The sequence below is a fragment of the Rhea americana genome, unplaced genomic scaffold, assembly GCF_003343005.1.
Source record: "Rhea americana isolate MKP2758 unplaced genomic scaffold, rheAme1 scaffold_123, whole genome shotgun sequence".
NCBI classification, from domain to species: domain Eukaryota; kingdom Metazoa; phylum Chordata; class Aves; order Rheiformes; family Rheidae; genus Rhea; species Rhea americana.
The window spans coordinates 1,931,355-1,950,990 of NW_028185295.1; the positions used below are offsets into that span (position 1 = coordinate 1,931,355).

The 19,636-nt window shown below is 37.3% G+C and overlaps 1 protein-coding gene across 2 annotated transcripts in view; it reads left to right on the plus strand.

Annotated features, from left to right (window-relative positions):
- Positions 1–19,636, plus strand: part of FBXO11 (F-box protein 11) — a 74,061-nt gene that overhangs the window by 974 nt on the left and 53,451 nt on the right. The window lies entirely within an intron of this gene.

Here is a 19,636-nt window from a genome sequence, read left to right on the forward strand (position 1 = left end):
CGTGGCCCTGCCCGGCGGCGGCGGCAGCGGCCTGCGCCCCCGCGGCCTGGCGTTAGAAACGTTGGCAACTGGGACCCGAGCGGGGCAGCACCATTGTCTGAGGGGATGAGAAATCGCCGAGGTGGGATCCCTGCTCGGATGGAGCCCGCGGCAGAGCCGCCAGCGCCCGGGGGAGGGGGCGGGGAGGTTGGGGGCGGGGGGGCTCCCCGGCCCCCGAAACTGCGGCCGCAGTCATGGCTGGGGGTGCGAGCGTGTGTGCACTGTGCGTGCAGGGCTGGCTCCCCTTCTCCTCCTCCCCTCTCTCTCTCTTTTTTTTTTTAAGGCGAGATGAGGGTGGGATTGAAGGAGACATTTTGCATGTCTTATCTGGTGGATTCGATTTTAATTTTTCATGCGTTGGCTGTCACAACTCTTGCATGGTAAAGGAGGCTGCTCTGTGGTGCAGTTTCAGATGTACAAATGTCTTTTTAAAATAATAATAATAAAAAGAAAAAACCCTCATTGTCAGCTGAATGTCTTTTGTTTGTGTCTAGGATATTGCATTAAGAACAAGGTATTTTAACTGCGGAGATGCTTCACAATAAATATTTCAGTGCAATTTATTCAGTCCAAACATTTTAAACAAATGAAGTCAAGAAAATTTAATCTGAGGAAGTATTTTTAATTCTTCATTCTTCCCCCTTCCTCCCCTTCCTTCCCCCGCCTCCTTCCCCCCTTCCCCCCTACACACATTGGTCAGAGCAAAGAATGTTACCCAGACCAGATTGCTGTGTATATAACCAGAGGATGTGATGTCTTATGCCCAATTATGGGTCTTGTGTAAACCTTCCAAAATCTTCAGTAATTATATAATTAAAATGACTTCTTTGGTAAACTGACATTAAAAAAAAAAAACTCAAAAAACACTTCCTTCTTTCAGTGTCACGCACTGAAGATTTTCATCATCTATGTTCCATATGCATAATACATTTCTTTTTCAACTCTATTTTTTTTTTAACAGATGAAAATGTAATATCAGGCACACTTACAGATTRATGCTGTGATTGTTCGGTTTTGTGTTGGAGTGGCTGCCTCAAACTGTTCACATTTTACCAATTTGCTAAAGATAGAGAAACTTTTTCTGTTAAATACAAAGCTATGATTTATTGCATTACTCTGCTCTTTTGGGGAGCTCTTCATTAACCTATTTTTTTTTAATTGTTCGTTGCTGTCTACCACTTAGTGGTGATAGAATTGTAATAAAATCAAGTTCCACAGTTTTCTGAAATTACTGTTGCGTATGGATTATTGCTAGTTTTTTCCTTCTATTTTTGAAGGTCAGTGTTGAGGCTTTGTATGGGGCTGCTACTGTTAAAAGCAATGCATAATGTTACTAAATTATCAGGTGATATTCTAGGGTTAGACTAGTCAATGGTGACTTTTTTTTTTTAATCTTTATTCCTATTCAGTGTAGGTCACCTTAAGAAAGGCTATACAAAAGAGGCTGTATAAGTTATTAGTCAAGAGTTTCTGTTAAATTCAAACTTCTATTTATTAAAAAAAAAAATACTAGGTAATGAGAGCGTGGCTGTGATTAAATGAAAATCATTCTTCCTTACAGTTAATTTCTCCCTTTATACTCCAGTTAGGARGATCTTTAAGTAGAAATAACATGGAACAGTTTTTAATACAGCACACAGTTAATCTTCGGAACTTCTTGTTGTTTCATATCATTAAAGTAGATTACTTAGTGGAAGGTGCTAGATCTTGAACTTTATTTGTTTAATGCTACATAATACATAGTGTTTTGCAGCTGTGTAGCAGCTGTTTATATTTTCATTATTGGGTAAAAATAAAGAGTTATGTCTGCTGCTGTTAATAAWTGGATCACTAGAAAAAATAGTTTTAAAAAATCTTACATCAGATGTTCCCTGTAAGGATTTAAAAATCATATAAAGATGTGTTTCATAACATTCAGTTATTCTTATTTTAATGCATTTTATATGTACAATATGAATAGATCTAATGAATGTGGAATCAGGTTATCTATACTACATACTGATAAACAATGGTTGTGTATACCTGGATTCTGATCACAGTGGGAAAGAAATGTTGTAACTGCTTTCAGATTATATTTTTCTTTCCCAAACTTACTGTGTTTTATGGCCAACACAAGATTTCATCAGGATATACTTCCGAAGATGTTTGCCTTATGTTCTGCTGTTCACACCTCCCTCCATCTAAATTAGTCACTCTGGCTGCACTATGCTACTTCTATTTTGCCTTCTTCCTCTTGATCTCTCCCCGGTCACCTTTGGGATTGCCAGTGGTTTACCCTGTGCTTTTGGAATTCTGCATTAAAGTTATAGAGTAATAGGCCCCTGCATTTTCTTCAGGACAGTGGTCTGTCCAAAAGGAAGGGAAAGTGATGTCTGTGTTGAAATATGTCTGTGTTTGTTTATAGCACTGTTTTTTTAATCTGTTTTTTTTTCCTTGAGGGTATAAGTTTGGCTACAGATTTAGGAAAAAAAAGGAGGTGAAACAAGTATCTGAAAAATCTTGGCCCAAATGCAGCCAAGACAGTTAATCTAAGAGCTGTCACATATGAGAGGTTTTTTCTTGTTTTTGTTTTCTTAAAATAATAAATACATTAGTGCATATGTGCTTCTTTATAATATCAACAAATTACTGGATATGGCACTTACGAGGTTCTGAGGTTTATGTCCAGTATTAAGTACTTTCAGGATTGGATCCTGTATGCTGTTATGTACCAAACTTGTAGCTCCATGGCAGCTGGAGCTTCCACAATCCTGCTCTTCCCTCTTAATATGGTAGAGGTGTCTATGTGACATGCAGTAAGCTGGCTGGCCTAAAAACTAATAACATTTCCCCCCCCCCCCCAGGTTGATTTTTGGCACCAGTGCCAGTAAAAGGGAAGAGATAACACTATGTGCCTGTGGGTGTGGTGGGACTATGGCAGCTCTGATTTAGATTTGGTTAAACTGGAAGAGAACTGCACCCTGAAAACATGTAGAGTTGGGGCATGTGTAGTACTACCTGTGAACCTAGCTTGTGAGTTTTTTTTTTTYYTTTTTWAWTTWWTTTTCCAAAGAAAACAAGGCTCATATGTCCATACGGTCTGTCTGTCACCTTGCAACTTCTGAACCTGTTAGCTCATTTCAACCACATTAATAAAGAGGGGTGAGGTTCTAATTTTTTGGGGGAGCTGTTGATTGTTGAAGAAGACACTGAGGAAAAGACAGTTATGACTTAGCCCTCTCTACCCTTGCCAAGAAGCAACAACCAGCTGGCCTGTCAGCATACAGGGTAGTTGAATTAGTTGTTTGTCTGTGTAGGGGACATGCGTGCTTGAAGTACTGGGAGAAAGAGCAGGTTAGGCTATAGAAGCATGTAGAAACTAAGCTCAATTAAATTTCTTTTTCACAGAGCCTGATTTTTTGGTGACTTTAAATATGTCAGGAAAGTTGAGTCTTTATTTAGCTCTATTTCAATTGTGTGTGTGTATTTTCTTGGGAGGGGGAATATGCACTGAAACTGTTACATTGGTTTGCACTCTGCTGTACRATAGCTAAATTAAGAGACTTTTATTCTGAAGCAAGACTTGAATCAAAATAACTAAATTGGTTTCAGTTTAGGATCATCCCTTATAGCAAAAAAGTCAGGCACCGCTTGCTCCAGGTAGAAAGAAATATAATACAGACTTTCCATTTTCCTTAAAAGAGAGCGTTATGTGACTCTTAGGCCATGAAAAGATATATAGATACGGATCTGTGTTCTTTGTTTCTGCAATGAAAATATTCCAAAGTTGACCTTACAGATAAAAATTTAGAATTTATAAACTTAGTACTACAACTTCTGTTTCTCTAATCCTAATTCTGTGTCACAGGTACATAGGAGAGTCTCTGTTGTTCTTAATGTAGGACAAGCACATAAACTAAGAAATTTTTGTTGTTCAAATACACAGTAATGTTCATTGTTCATGGTTTTAGTATATTTTGGTCATTCATGGGAACAGGAATATCTGTTGCGATTTTACAGTAATCTCTCTCTCTCTCTCAATTTTGGTTCTGTGTTACAAAAACTTTGAGCTGAATGGTTCAAGTACAGAAGTAAACAGTCTGCTTTATCAGTTAGTCTGTTTGATGTCTTTCCATTTTGGGGGAAGGTTATACTCTGTGGCCTGCTCCGTGTGTTTTGGTACTTCCTGAGAGCATCGTATTTGTGGAGTAGACCAAAACTATCCAAAGCATGTCAGCTTTTATTGCAGGTGTGCAGGGCATTAAGCACAATAAACATGTGCTCTGGTATGGGGGATTTAATGTATGTATTTGTAACTGGGGTACTGTAAATGCACTGTCAGCCTAGCAGCTGTTTGGAATAGTTATGGCTTGCTTTCCATAGGCAGTTTAGTCTTTCCTTACCAGCATGGTAAATCTGGTGTGCCCTGTGAAGTGCTGAATTTGCAGGGTATGTACAGAACAACTGCTGTGCGTATATGTTTATTCTGCACGTGAAGTGCATTTATTCTGCACATGCCTGGTGGCATAATTAAGGAGATCAAGTAGCAGCCAGAAGGGGGCTGCCATAGCTATGAGGACAACTCATTGGGCCCCCAGTTAATTTTGGGTTACTTCTGTAAAGAAAGTTGTTGGGAATTAATATGTGCCAAGTGTGCTGTAATGCATATCACCTGTGGCACAGCTTAAACTTCCTTTCACAGATTGTGGCTCTGAGCTGTTGCATCTGCTTCAAAGAGGAGGTAGTGTGTTTCTCTAAATTTTCTCAGTGGTGCTGATTAAATATCTTTAGCGTTAAGTGTTATAATGGATAATGTAGAAAAAGTAAGCCAGGACTGYATAGTGACTAGATAGTAAAAGGAAAGAAGACAAGAAGACATGACTGAACTAATAGCAATTAAGAAAAAGCAAGGTTTGTTGTTCAGTTGATTTGGTCATTACTTAATTCTCTGATATCTTCTGTTTGTTTGGTACTTCTGTTTATTCCTTGTTCATGTGCTGTTTCTCTACTTAGCATTTGAATAGGAGGGGAAATACACTTGGTGGTTTTTATTACAGTAGTTAAGTGTCATAAACAGTATTTGGTGAATGTAGTCTAGAATTTTGAGTGCTTAATTTCTTCATGAAATGAGCTCCTAGAGGAAAGGGGGGGAGAAAGCAAACTAAAATATTTAGTGAAACTATAGATGATCTATCAAAACCCTGCTATTTTTGAAGAAGACTTAAATTGTTGCAAAGGAGCAAAATAAGGCAAGATTTAGATGTAGATTCTGAGGTACATAAAGACCCTGGTGTAGAAATCCCCTGTCATTAAATTGTACTTACTATTTTATATATATATATATATATATGAAACAATCTCTGAATCTGGAATACTTCTAAAAAGGTAGCTGTTGTAAAGCCAAGTGTGGTTCTTCTCAATAAACAATTTTCTTAGTTGGAGTGGTGCTTGTTTTCTTAAATTATGTTGTTTTTCCATACATACGAGCTGATAGGACATGGAGAAGCAACAAATGAACACCTTCTATACATGCAGTTGTTTTGGTAAGGTTTTGGAAATTAATTCTTACACTCTCCTATCAGGTACTTTCTTCAGTAGTATTTTGGCAAGATAGCTAAGTTATTTTAGCACTCACTTGTCATTCTGCTCTTCCTGCTTCTAGCTGCATGTTTTTCTTCTCTGCCTTGTGTTGGCCTTTGTCTGATTTCTGCCCATTTAGCTCTCTGAACCAGCTCACCATGGAAGCTAACCCTCCAGAAAGACCTGATCAGTTATCTGCTGGTTCAATTCTCTGAGCTAATTAACTGCAGAGTTAGGTGAGTGTGTATGAGAAGTGGTAACGGGTGTGTGGCTGGGAATGGGAGGGAGGAAGGAAGCAGGACTACCCCCTTTTGTCACAGCTTCCACAGTGAATGGCAATAGTCCACTGGCAGGAGCTGTAGAAATGCTGTTGTGGCTTTATTCTATATGTGCTATGATATACACAGTGAAACCAAAGTAGAAGCCATTGTTTATGTAACAAAAACTGCACTTTTCATCCTATTACTGGGTTCCTCAGGTCTTACTGGTGTCTTAAATGTGAGAGGTGGGCACTGGTTTATGTGAGCAGTTTTAAGTGGCATGTAGCTGCTTTCTATCTAAAAGTGTCATTGCTGCAGCTCTATTTTGTTGGTTCTACTTGGTTAATTCAGCAAAAGTGTATATTGATATTATTCTAATACATACTAGCTATTACTGATATTACTCCAATATCAAAACAGTACTATTATTATTTACTTTTTATGCAGCGGGATCAGTGTTCCAAAACTGATTCAATTGTAAATCTCTACCATGTGAGTGTCAGTCTAATGTCATTAGAGGGCATAAAGTTTTTCCTCAGATTTTCTGTCCAGTTTGACTTCATTGAGCCTGCTAGATGTTTGAATTGGGGCTGTTAATTGATGATTGTTTTTCCAGTTATTAGGGCAGACTGATTTTAAAATGACCTAAACCTTTCATTGGCTACTTCTCTGGAGGCTGAGACAGACATGGGAAAAGTCTTGGAAAATACTGGTGAAGTAGGCAGAAGGGTTTCCATTTGCAGTATTGTGGCTGTAACGTTCTAGGCCATTGGATGGCTAGTGCTTTTTAATGTTATGGAGATCTTAGTTTCTAGTTCCTGAACACAGCATAGGAAAATGAGCACTCCTGGGAATTAGGCTGGGAAGCAAAAGATTGTCTTTTGCTCCTGCCATGAATTGCTATTACAAGGCAAAATAAACAACTGTAGTTTGAATTAGTAGACTTGTTTTGATTAACTAGTATCCAAGCTAAAAGAAGAGCTGAATTTGCAGTCTCATGGTCAGCACGTCGTATGCATGCTTATAACAAGGGGCTGGTTAGTGTGAATAGGTCATGTTACAGTGACTGTTGCCTCTTGGTAGTCCAGTTTGTAGCRTTGGAAACAGCTTGTTAGCCTTAAGGGCTCTGACTTGAGGATTCTGTTCTGTTGCTTGTTTGTGAATATATCTAGAAGCAGAGGTTTGAGGGTTTAGTTTCTATTGCTTTCTGAATAGGGTCGAGCTTGTACTTCTAGTATGAATTCCAAGTTATCTTTGTATTTGGACATGTTATTGCAGGATGACAGGTTACCTGCCATATGTCAGCTGATCTTCGGTATCTGATTCACAGTAATTGTTCATGTGTATGCTCTTAGCCTGTGGCAAATGCAAGGTAATCTGAGTTAGCTTGACCCCCTTTCATGACACTCTTTCAAGGCACTCCCCTCTCCGTGTGGATTGTTAGACCTGCTGGAGCTCTGTGCTAAAACAATAGCAGTTTCTGTCTCCAAGCTRGTTTGGGTGTATCTGCACAACAATAGGATGTGGACCTCACCACAGTTTCCTGTATTCCTATATTGCTGCTGTTCTGTGATCACACCTTGCTGAAGGAGTGAGTGCTACAAAGATGCTACCCTGAATTGGTCAGATGCTATAGTTATGAGGTGTGCTTTTCTGTACTAAAATTTATGAAAGGTTTATTAGCACGTTTTGAAATACTGTAAGCAAGCTGGGTGTTTTGCAGTATYTTGGAATTCTCCTTTCACATTTTTAAGAAATAGTTTTTCCTTTTATTTTTTCAGAAGATAGTTGATGATTGAACATCTAAAAAAGCCAGAGTACTGCAGTGTTAGAATAATTTCAATGTTGCCCACTTGAAATTTGACTAACTGAAAGATTCCTACTGATCACAAGTGGGACCTGAAATGACCCCAAAAGTGAGTCAACACCTCTCCCCCTTTTTTTGAACTTAGCTCCTACTTGAAATTTGGATTTGCAACAGTAAAGCACAACTATACAGTCTGTTTCCTCAATAATTATTAAAAATATAGAATAATACTACCTGAAAAATATTTTCCAATGTATTCTTTTGTAGTTGGATGCCAGTAACCTTGTTTTGCTGCCTCACTGAATTTCTAGGACTTGCAAGGAAACTCTGAGCTGCCTCTTGAACTTGCGTCATTCCTCCTTTTCCACAAGACGAACCTGATTAGTTAATTACTGCGCTACTGATYCTGACTGTATGTGGCCAGCAAATTAATCCTCATCCCCCCTTTTTTTCAAAACCTTTTTCAAAATTGGGTAAAATACAGAATTTCCACTATTTTGCACTTGGGAAGGTGGTGAGGGGGGAAGTGTGACTTTTTTCTTACTTGGAATTCAGATTTCCTAAGACATAAGCCTTGCTTATGTAGTCCTCTGAGAAACAAAATAGTTGTGAAGATAGTCTATCAGCATACCTTCAGACAATGCTGCAGTTGGCTGAAAGAGGCTTTATGCTGCAGAAGCACAATGCAACTTCCAATTTTAATTGTTTTTCCAAGAGCTGAGAACAAAATGGATGCTATTTGGCTAAATTTCCTGACTACCAGGAAAACAGGAGACCAGAAAAATAGCTTTTGGAGCATCAGTTAAACTATGTGCAATAACTGTCCAAATGAATATATTTGTCGTTTCCTTAATTTCTTGCAGTCTGGAAGAGGGAAGCCAGTGACTTTCTTTAGGACAGTTGTTACATAAAGCCTTTGGCATCTTACTCTGAAGGTGGTARGATCTATTGTCATGTCTTTCTAGCAGAAAGGTTCTGCACCTTCACCTTCTTAAAGTTGTTCAGGGCTCAACTTCAAAATAAACCAGAGTTTACTTAAAAATTTTACTTGTTCTGTTATTTGATCTGTATTGACTGCAACTGTACTGCTCGAGATCGTGGATAGGGAGAGGAGATAGTCAAGCCTCATCCCTTATTACCTGGGAAAATAGACTGAATGTCCAAAGTGACTATTATGTGTGAAAATAAATAACAGGTTTTTCATCACAGAGGAACCATTTTGTTCTGATCCACTTGGAGCTTCCTTTCTGGCTCTATTTTTGAGTCTCTACAAGGCTATACATTAATTGAGCCTCTAAGGCATGTGCTTAAGATCACTGTAGCGAGAACCTCCTTCAACACAAATTGTACAGATGTTTGGCTAGCTAAACATTAGTGAGAAGGCAGGAGATAAACGTTTTTGGCTACTGTTTGGATGATTAGAAGAAGAATTGGCATGATTGTGATAATGGYTGGGTTATATGTGAATGACTTCAGGTGGCCTTTAATAATGAGTTTAGACCTCTTCAGATCTTGCGAAATTTCTTAGCATCAGCAGCAGCTCATGATCGATTAGCCACTGACAGACCTAACAGTGTTAATATGGATGTTTGCCATTGTCAAATTTTACCTCAGATTAGAAGATTTATAGGCAATTGAGAGAGGCATACCTGAGGAGGTTCGGTAGGTACCTAATGAAGCTGTRTTCTGAAGATAAAGTTGTCATGCTGTATGTCAGTTGGCTGCTGCTTTTCCTATTTTGTCTAAGTGAAGTTTGAACATCTGAACTTGAATGAAACTTGCTTTTAATGTTTACAAGAAACAATGTTTTCTGACAGCTCTATCTCATCTGAACCTGTTTCCTTTTTTTGCTTTTTTTAATGCTACAGAAGAGGAAGAGGTGAAATTGTTCTAATGTTCAGTTGTAGATGAAATAACAACATTAATATGTAATGAAAAAATACTGTCCATGCTAATGTTGAAATAAGTGCTTTATGTTTTTGGACTTCTTGGTTTAGCATAGCTATTAGTTGTAATTTCATAGTTAAAAAGTCTTAAAATTTGTTTGAAAAAAAAATTGATCATTTAAAATATTCCATTATTAGTTTTCCCATTTTATCAAKTTTTTTCTTGAAATTTCAGTATTCTTTGAGATTAAATTCTCTTACGTATAGTAGTAGTCCAGTTTAAAATCAGTTTTCAAATATCATCCCTGAATTTTTCTTCTTAATATTTTTTCAGGATAACTTTTTTCAAGGAATTGTGTGTTCTGTGGTGTTGGTTGCTTTTTATACTGATTAATACAATGGAAGTTAAAAATAGTTTTATAAAGATSATTATTTTAATTTCTCTATTTGAAAGAAATGTACCAAGCAATACCTGCCATCCACTGATGCTATAAGAGTAGATTGATTACTGTTTTCTTGGGTAAATGCCAAAAGATTGACTACATTATTTGTTCTATTATCATTTTTTTTTGCAGTTTTCTTAATGACTAAGATCACAAAGAGCACTATGAGCTGCCCTTTATTTATTTATTTATTTTTTTTTTAAAGATTGATTATGCTTTGGATGCAATCTTTATCCACTCAATAGTTTCCTCCCAGAGGCGGAGCTGGATCTCTAGTATTCCTCTGTAGTACTGCTRTTTAGCAAATGGATATGTAATCCACTGAGGAAGTACTGTAATGGCCAGAGAAAAATAGAAATTAACTATTCTTGTCACTTGAATGATGGAGATAATTACTAAGAACTTCCTTATTGTGAAACTGGTAGTAAGAAAAATAGAAGAAAATGTCTCTGGTTTAGTATTTTTGATGTGATATTCTGATACAGATGCAGTAGTCACTAAAGGGGTGTGTGTGCATTCTATATTAAATATTTATTGTGATTTTTTTCCTTAATGTTTGTATGTACAGTCACATTGGCAAAAGGTTATATTTACAGTAATATAAATACTACATAGGCATTATGGTGATCAGTTAATAGTGGCTRTGGGAGCTGCTTGAGTCCCTGAAATATTACTGCATAGAATTTTGGGGACTACAGAGAAGGTGTGTTTGCTAGATTCTGTAGTATTGTAGAAGTGGTGAATGTTAGTTGGTCTGTGTATAAGACTTAATGATTTTAGGGGTTCAACTTAGAAAATTTGCTTTCTCTTAAAAAAATTATCTTAAGAGTAGAGACTCCCTGCAAAGTTTATGCATGTGTRCACATTTAACTTTTTGTTTAAACCTAGAGGAGTAACTCTGTGGTTGTTTAGTCTTGTAGTATTTATAGTAATAGCAATGTTGCATTAGATGGAGTTAGGCTAAGTAGCAGTTTCTAGTCCAGAAGGTTTCTGATTTACTGATCTCTTCACAGAAATTCTTATTTTTATATATTCTAAGAGCTTGTTTAGGAAAGAACTGTCAAGCCTTCAGTGATGTAAAAAGGATACTAACAGTGCACTCTGCTCTTACTCCTCTGCTTCCTTAAGGTCCTTGGAGTTGCAGTGAATGCGGGAAAACGTCTCTTACCCACAATTTCTTACGGTGATTCTAGTGATTGCCTASAGTAATTTTAGCTATTGGTAAAGAATCTCTTGTATGATTGTTTTGGATATTTAAGTGTCTTGCACTGCTCTGTGTCTTGCAGACTCTCCAGTCTTTTCTGTAGCTGTCCTTGTAACACACCTGGAATGCAGGGAAGTACTGTTGTTCAGAGTCCAACATTAAGAATTGAAAACATAAAGAAATGACATGACATGRCTTGCCCAAAGACACTAGGGAAGCCTTTAGGTACAGTCCCACCATTGGTTTGGGCAGTCAAATTGCAGATRGCTGTGAAAAGGGATTTTCTTGGTGCTTTGCCTCCTGCTTTCCTCGTTAATACTAGTGACAATGTGTCTGTACAATCCCTAGCCATTATGCAAAAGAGCTGATGGAGACAGGTGTGGATAAGGGCTGTACTGGCCTTTCTGTCAGCATTATAGTCTTAAATTACTTTAACCTAATGATGGAACTGCATCTGTGGTGAAGCAGAAAATCAGACTTGATGCTCCCAAGTGCCTATACTGATGATCTGGTTTTTTTGAACTGTACTGTCTCTCTTGGTATAGTACCCATCTTCTTTCTGGAGTTATTTTAGTGCTCAGCTTATTCCAAGTGATACAGGATGAAAAGTGAATGGTTGAAGAGGGAGTTGTTGCTCTCAGTTGTCACTTGTCCTGTGTTCCCAGCTGATCCCTGTTCAAGGCAGGGATCACTGAGCAGCTGAAAACATGGTTCCTGTGGTGCTTAGATTTTTTTCCAGGACAACATATTAAGGTAAAGGGAAACTGCAGTTGGTTTACTTAATTATGCTAGGATGAAAACTGGAGCTGCTCTTGAATTGCCACGTGAACTGTAGAGCCATCTGTCATTGGAGCAACAACTTCTAAAGGGCAGCTGGCAGGATTGAGAATTGCTTCAGCTGGCAGACTTCTCTAATTTGCTACTGGGTGTTAGTCAGAGCTGTTATTTGAGTAAGGGAGAGTAGGGGTTGCCTTAATTGTTTGTGCAATTAAGTTTTTTTTTTTTTTTTGAGAGGAACAGTGGGCATTTCTGTAAGAATAAACTACGTTCATGTAACTTGCATTCTGTGTTCTTATAGACTCTCATTTTTTGCATTTTCAAGATCTAACAATAATATGACAGTTGTGAAGCCATCGGTGTGTTTGCGGGTACAATGAGCCATATATATGGTACAAAAAATTGTATACTCTTACTTAAATACAGTACTATGTTGTGAATACACAAATATTGAAGGAAATAAGTTGAGACAACCTAGAGAAAGGATCTTGTGGAAAGTTCAAACACTTTAGATTTTGCACTAGTTCTTCAGGAAGCTATTGTAAGTGGTTATCTATGTGCTTCTGAGGAAAGACTTGGAAAATTTCAATGTTCTTAATCATCTGGACAAATTGTTTTCAGTAGAGAACTATAAATGCACTAATATCCTAATTTTATATGAGGAAGAGTGTATGGGTTTATGGAAGGTGACTTTTAGGAAAATCTGTACTTGTGGAGCACATTGCAGTTAAGTCAGACAACATATGGCTTTTCATTTGAAATACTTTGAACACTTTTATCAAGAGAGGAGGTACTACCTCTTCCTCCTTTCTTTGTGCAAGTCCAGGAGTGAGCTGATAGCTCTTTGAGTTTGGGAAATCTAGGGGGAGTTTGAGGCAGTGTTTTACATTGGCTCTTGCAGGAACTTTAATGGCTGCTATTTGTTGTTCCCCTACAACTGGCTGACACTGGAGGGAAAGGGTATGTAAGTGAGTAACTTTGAGAATGAATTTCTAGCCCTCAGTCATACCCTGGGCTGGTATAGATGATATACTGCTCTAACTTAAATAAGCAGCTGTTTGCTTTCAGAAGAACCTTTGTAAAGCTGTATGCATGGAATACACATATTCCATCCATGTCTCCTCCCACTCTTCCAACATATTGGAGACTATTAAAGGTATATTAATTGTCTTTGTATTGGAAAGGAACATTTAGGTTGATCTCCGAATTGTCTGTGTTGATTGTGTCTTTACAATGTTCAAAAATAAACGGTAGGGCCTGCGAATTGTTAAGTTTGGGGTGTTTTGAATATGCAGTGTAACATGACTGAAGCATCTTCTACTTACTACATGCAGCTTAGAAAATGGTCTGGAATTAAAACTTGTTGTTCTACTAAATCATGTCACTTGTCAGATGAAAATAAATTTTTGACAGGAAGCTTCCTGTCAACCTCCTTTCAGATAGTGCAAGCATTTGTCTTTAATTGAAAAATACAAAGAATAAAATATAATTTCCTGGGAATTCTTGAATCAATCTGAAAAATGTATTTTTTTTTAATCACTACAATGTCTTGGGGAAAAAAGTATTTGATAAAATTGCAGATACCAGAAAGGGCACTGACAAACTGTTGTATTCCTTTTGTATTGGGAAAATGAAGTTCAGTGCCACTTTCAAAATTACTTCCCATGTAATTAATTCTGTCAGACGATTTGCCTGATGCTGTGTGGAGTTAAGGATGTTCAAGGCCATGAATTAGTTGTTGTGATTTTGATCTCTCTACAGATACCATGCTGCTTATAGATAAGTTAGTGACAACTTTATGTTGGCAGCCATCCTGGTTTGTCTGTGGCTGTCCCATTAACCAAAAAAAAAAAAAAAGTTGTGGAATCCTGATTTTTCTTAAAATGGTATTTAATTTTGGGTTTTATTACAATATTGGTCTCTTGTCTCTAATGTCATTCATGATGAGTGGGGGAGAGAAGCTCGTGATAGCTTGGCTTTTCTTTTCTTTTTTTTTTTCCTTCCCCTCTTCTCATCTCAGGCTGTCTTGGCAATTTAAAACTCTTCTGTGTTTACAGTGAGCAAGTAATTCACAGTATGACTTTGCTTTACAGCAGATGAAAATTAACCATGACCTCTTCTTTACATGAAGTGTCTGCAGCTCTTTATTTGTCCACTGAGGGCACCAAAACATGCTTGCTTTCCCCTCTTCCCCCCCCCATTTCTCTCAACAATCAAATCATTGGCAGTTTTGTAGAAGTTTTCAGTCTGTATGATTCTCTTCTATTTGTGTCATTCTCTTCTCTTCCCAACACTTTGACATCTGAGTGTTTGCAGATCTTTAACCTTGTCTTTTGCTTCCTTTTAGTTAAAGGAAAGCTTCTCTCCTTTCCAGTTTGTGTTATGCAGAATACAAAAGATATCCTTACAAAGCTTCTCTCTTTGCCTGAATCTATGCTGAAATAGCCAAATTTGGCTCTGTTTTCAAAATGCGTGGATTTTTTTTTTTAAGGGAGGGGGCTTGAGGACACYACATCTTGGATATGAAAGGTAATTAGCAGATTTTTTTTTTTTTTTTAATGTTGTGTTTTGTTACTGCTCTTCCCTTTTTGTTAACTGCAGGAATGCTGACATTTTCTGACTAGTAGATGGCTTCACTATAGAGGAAATGGTTCTCACACTTGCAGTATAGAAAAATTTGCTGAAATAAAGGATGCTTTTGGTCTTTTACCCAACTGCTGCTCTTTAAAGTTTTGTTAGCATAATGTTGTTTTGTGTATGCTTAATTATATGTGTTTAATAGTCTGCCCTGCAGTAAATCTTCTCTGAGCTCTAAAAATAGGACTTTTTTTCTCCAAGTCTAGCATATAAATGCAGTTACCAGAAAGAAAAAGAAAAATCCCATTTGTTAACTGGTGTATGTTACTACTCCATGTTTTACTTAGTACCAGCTGGGAACCCTGATATATAAGTTAACTGCTTGCCTGCACATTTTAATTAAAGTAATGGGTGTGTATGGCTTAGGGAACTGTCTATCTCCTGCCCATATGCAAAGCCTAGAATTGCTGCTGAAGAAACTAGTGATTGCACCAAAGCTTTGTGAACTTTTATTAATATTATTGTGAGATACTTTGTATACTTGCTGCCYGTGTATGTACGCTTCCTGTTGAGTGATAAGGACTGCTGCGTTGCCTACAACTCAGTTAAGACCGTCTTAATATGCAATACAGGTGTTACCTAGCATTACCAACTTCTCCTTTTTTTTTTTGTGGGGGGGGGTGACATGTGGGGGAGAAGATACAAATAGCAGTTTCTTCAGCTGAAGAAACTAAGAGAAGATGGTAATTTCTAAGCTCATATTGGACAATTCCTCCCTTTGCCCTACCCTCTGCCAACTCTCCACTCAGGAGAATCTCGGAGAGTGCCCAGGACTAAGTGTAGTGTTCGGGGTGCTTTTCCTCTTTTTTTTTTTTCTCTCCCCCTCTTTTTTCTTCCTCTCTTTCAAAATTTTATTTTTAACTATAATAGATAAAGAGGTCCAAATCGGATTTTTATTGCAACTTAAACTCTGTGAATGGCTATTCTTTTTTAATTTCCAGGTGTCTCAGTAGGAAAGGAAGTGTTACAGCACTTGCATTGATGGTGGATCCGCATGAGTGTGTTGGGTTGGTTACTTGACTGGTCTCCCTCCTATTTCATCTCCTTCTCCACACTTGCATTAGCTTTTCTCTGTAGTTGTATCTCTTGTCTCTATAGCTGTCTATTTCATATACCGTATGCGGTCAGTTGGGTAATAAAAAGTAGGTGGAAATTTTGCTGCTCTAARCTCTAAATACTTGAGGCAGGTAATCCTACTGCTTGGAAAAAAAAGAKGTATAGTATCTATTCCCTGCCATATGTAGAGAGACAAGTCTGCTACTGGAAGGAAGGAAATGCTTATAGTTTTGCAACTAAGGATGGCAGGAGTAGAGGAGAATTGAGAGAATGCAAATATCTTGGCTCAAGGTAGGTGTCTTGGAACCTCTTTTAGCATTTAAAATGAAATTCTTACATCTGATACTTCAATCTCACAGGCTTGCTTTGTGGTCAAAAAGTGGAGGTAACTCTTGAGTTTTGTCTCCCAGTGGAGTACAGACATTCAAAAGAAACTTGTGATGAAGAGAAAATGGCAGTGAAGATCTCTGCAGTGTTTTATATTGCTGCTGGGGGTGTGTGAAGGCTAAGTGTATCAAGTTTTATAAGAAGGAATGGGAGATACAGAATTTTAGAAATTGGAGGATATTCTCTTGAAGGTTATTTCTTTGACTGGAATGGTTAAAAAAGAAAATCATATTTAAGAAGAGAGTGTCCTGAGGAGAATTACTCTTGCATGTTATTTTATACTTTAGAAACTTCTTAAATATTTAGGAAGAAGCCACTGTGGTCTGTCACTGTTGTATGTACAGATTAATACGTTTTGGATTCTTCTTTTGTGGCCTTCTGTGTTGTTTCTGCAGGCAAAATTTGTAGTCCAGGATATTGAAACTGAACTCAAATTTTACAGAAAGTTTGTGTCAGATAAAAATCTTTTCTTGTATTAATAAATCTGTACTAGTCCATTATTAGTTTTTTAAAAATTTGTAAGATATATTTCAAATTCATTCAAATTTGTGAAACAAATGATGGGATTCTTTCACTGTTTCCTGTTATGGTAGGAGAAAGTAAGTTTAAAAAAAATGGAGTAGAATTTGTGATGGTGGAAAGGGTGGTTTTTTTATTTTATTTATTTATATTTTGTTCATGCAAATAATGAGAAGTCTTCCTTAGTAAATTTAGTTGTCTGTCCTTGACTGACATGGGAAGTTCTTAGAAGAAATGTTTTCTTTACCAAGATACTAGTTTTTGAAGTTAGGAACAAAAGATCTACCAAACATGAGAATAACCCAAGTGGCAAAATTAAACATGTGGAAGATATGGCAGATGTTGATTATATGTGGGGAAGAAGATAAAGATTGCTTCTGGGTTAATTTCTGGGCTTTGAGATCAGATGCGTGATCAAAGTTAGTATTTTAAAGGAGTTTAAAATCTCTTTTCTGTGTGAAAGTTATTAAAAATTACTTGTGAACAAATATTACTTCAATAATTAAGCCTGCATTTTAATATGAAATGTTTATTTGTTCATTTTATTTTTAGGGTTTTTTAAATGAAGCATAGATTGAGAATGAACGTTTTAAGAATCCAAGCTGACAGTTGTTCTAGAGTGCATTTTAGGCTTTTTTTTTTTTTTTTTTTTTTTTTTTTTTTTTTTTTTTTTTTTTTTTTTTTTTTTTTTTTTTTTTTTTTTTTTTTTTTAATGCTTTGGAAAGGTGTCTGTTAGTGGAAACAAATCTCTATGGAAATTTCTCACTATTGTGTGTATATGTTCATTTCTGGTTTTAACTGACTGCTTCCCATTGCTATAACCTTCCCCYGACTATCATTTTATCATCTGTCTGTTTCCAGGGTCCGTTGTGCCTATCAACAGAAAGTAAAGATTAATTCCCTCATAGTTTAGGCACTTGCATGTTTCTTATCTTGTGCCAGTATCAAAAAACCCACAYAATACTGACCTGAAGTAATTCACTGACGTAAGTATGATGCTTCAAAAATAGCAGCCTGAATTATGTCAGGTATTAGTTTTTCAGTCACAGCTTGACTGATGGACTCCAAATTCTTTGTGCTTGTTAGTCATTGCTGGTGGAATGTGCCCTGACATCTCCAGGGAGTGGAGTGGGGGACAGTATTGTCAGCCAGCTACCACTATACAATGAGATGGTTCTTCAAGTGGAAATCAGTTTTTCAAAGTAGCCTGACATCTGTTCTTGCCTTTTGGAAGCCTTAGGTGTTGTTAGTTTTGAATAATGTGTACTTCTCCAGCCCTTATTTGGGAGCACAGAGGGAACTTGGACTGTGCACATGCTTGAAAAGTAAAACTGCTGTACAAAGATTTGTTTGGGGACAGGGTATTTCTGCAAGACCTGTAGGCTTATATGGCATCAAGATGGTATTAATTGTTACCTTGAGGAAAAGAACAGATCCTTTAAGAAGTGGCCATTCTGTCAAAATTTCAGTTAGACATTAATAAGCATGATTGGTTTTGTGCAGTTCAGAAGTTTAGTGAAGAAAAACATGGGTTAAATGTGGTTAACGAAATGAAGAACTTCGGTACTGAATTGCTCTCCCAGGCATTAGCACAAGGTAAGGTAATTCAGAACAAACATTGGAAATCATAATCCACTAGATCTTTCTTCATTGTTGCCATTATTTTTCACAGTGGTGCTTAAATTCTGAGGAAATAGTAGTTTTCCACCTGTTGTATAGCAGTGACTTGAAAGGAGGAATGGTTGAAAGAATATTAGCAGCAATGTCTTTCAGACTCCCCCATTGTACTTTGGGAAGGTGTTAATCATTTGTGTAATCATGAATCAGATGAAGCATCTTGATGTCAGCAGTTGGTTCTTAAATTGTCTCCCTTGGCCTCAAATAGGGTGCAGTTCTGATGGTACAGGTTTTAAACAGTGCAGCAATCGACCCAAATACTCAGCTAGGAGAAAAGAGATGACCACAAGCAGACTGGCAGGAACAGAGGAATGTGAATGCTGTTTGCATAACCACGAAACACTGTGCCTTCATTGAGAAGGTACATACTTGTCAAAAACAAACTCAATGTGATTACTTTGTGTCTTGCATTCTCTTGTTCAGGTCTTCAGTTTTAACTTGCTTTTATCCATGTCCACAAGTGCTTTAGAGTAAGTGTGTGTGTGTGTGTGTGTGTGTATATATATATATAGATATATATGTATATATATTTTTCTTCTAAGTGCTTGAAGTGACTAGCTTGACTGGGTCTCTAGCTGCTACTGTAAAATAAGGGTGCGACAGTTGAGTAGATAACAAGTATGTTAGACTGGAAAGTTAAGAAAAGGTAAAATTGTGACAGGATCACTTGATGAAGGAAACTGCACGAAGAGGATGATTATGAAGACTAGCAGAAAATAGACAGGGCTGGGAAAATAAATTGAATTTGCTGATGTTACATAACTATCTTAGCGAAGCCTCTAGATTCATTAATTTGGAGAACGTGCTTTATAAGGGAGAGAGGTTGTGTGTGGTTTTACTTCTAGCAAATTGACTAATTTAGAGAGGAGGTTTTGGAGGCTCAAGGTATTATTACTTCATTTGATCTAGTTTGTATGATTCTGTCTAGCACGTAAGTTTTTTAGTGTGTTCAGCTATTGTGTTCTAGGACACTTGCATTGACTGTTGCAAAGATCCAAAAAAACCATGAATTGGCACAGTAGCATTTTTTGAGTTTAGACACTGAAATTAAAACAATAACGTGGAAAACTTTCTCCTGTACTGGAGGATATTTGAGTTGTACGAAGAAGATAGTAGTGTAAGCATTTTTTTCATCAGGAAAGAAAGAAGGCAGGAAAAGAATGATTTTACTATAAAAAGAACACTTAAATAGGTAGTACTTGTGAGTCTCTTGTCCTAGTGCCAACAAATATGACCTAAAGAGTATGAGATGGGAGTAGGAGCAGAGCCAGGAGAGTGCAGCTTACTGTGTCTGATGGGCACCTCTCCCTTCTCGAGGGAGAGCTCAGCAAATGCAGCCCAGTGGTATGTGTATGACTCAATTTTGAGCTTGTGCATGAAGAGGC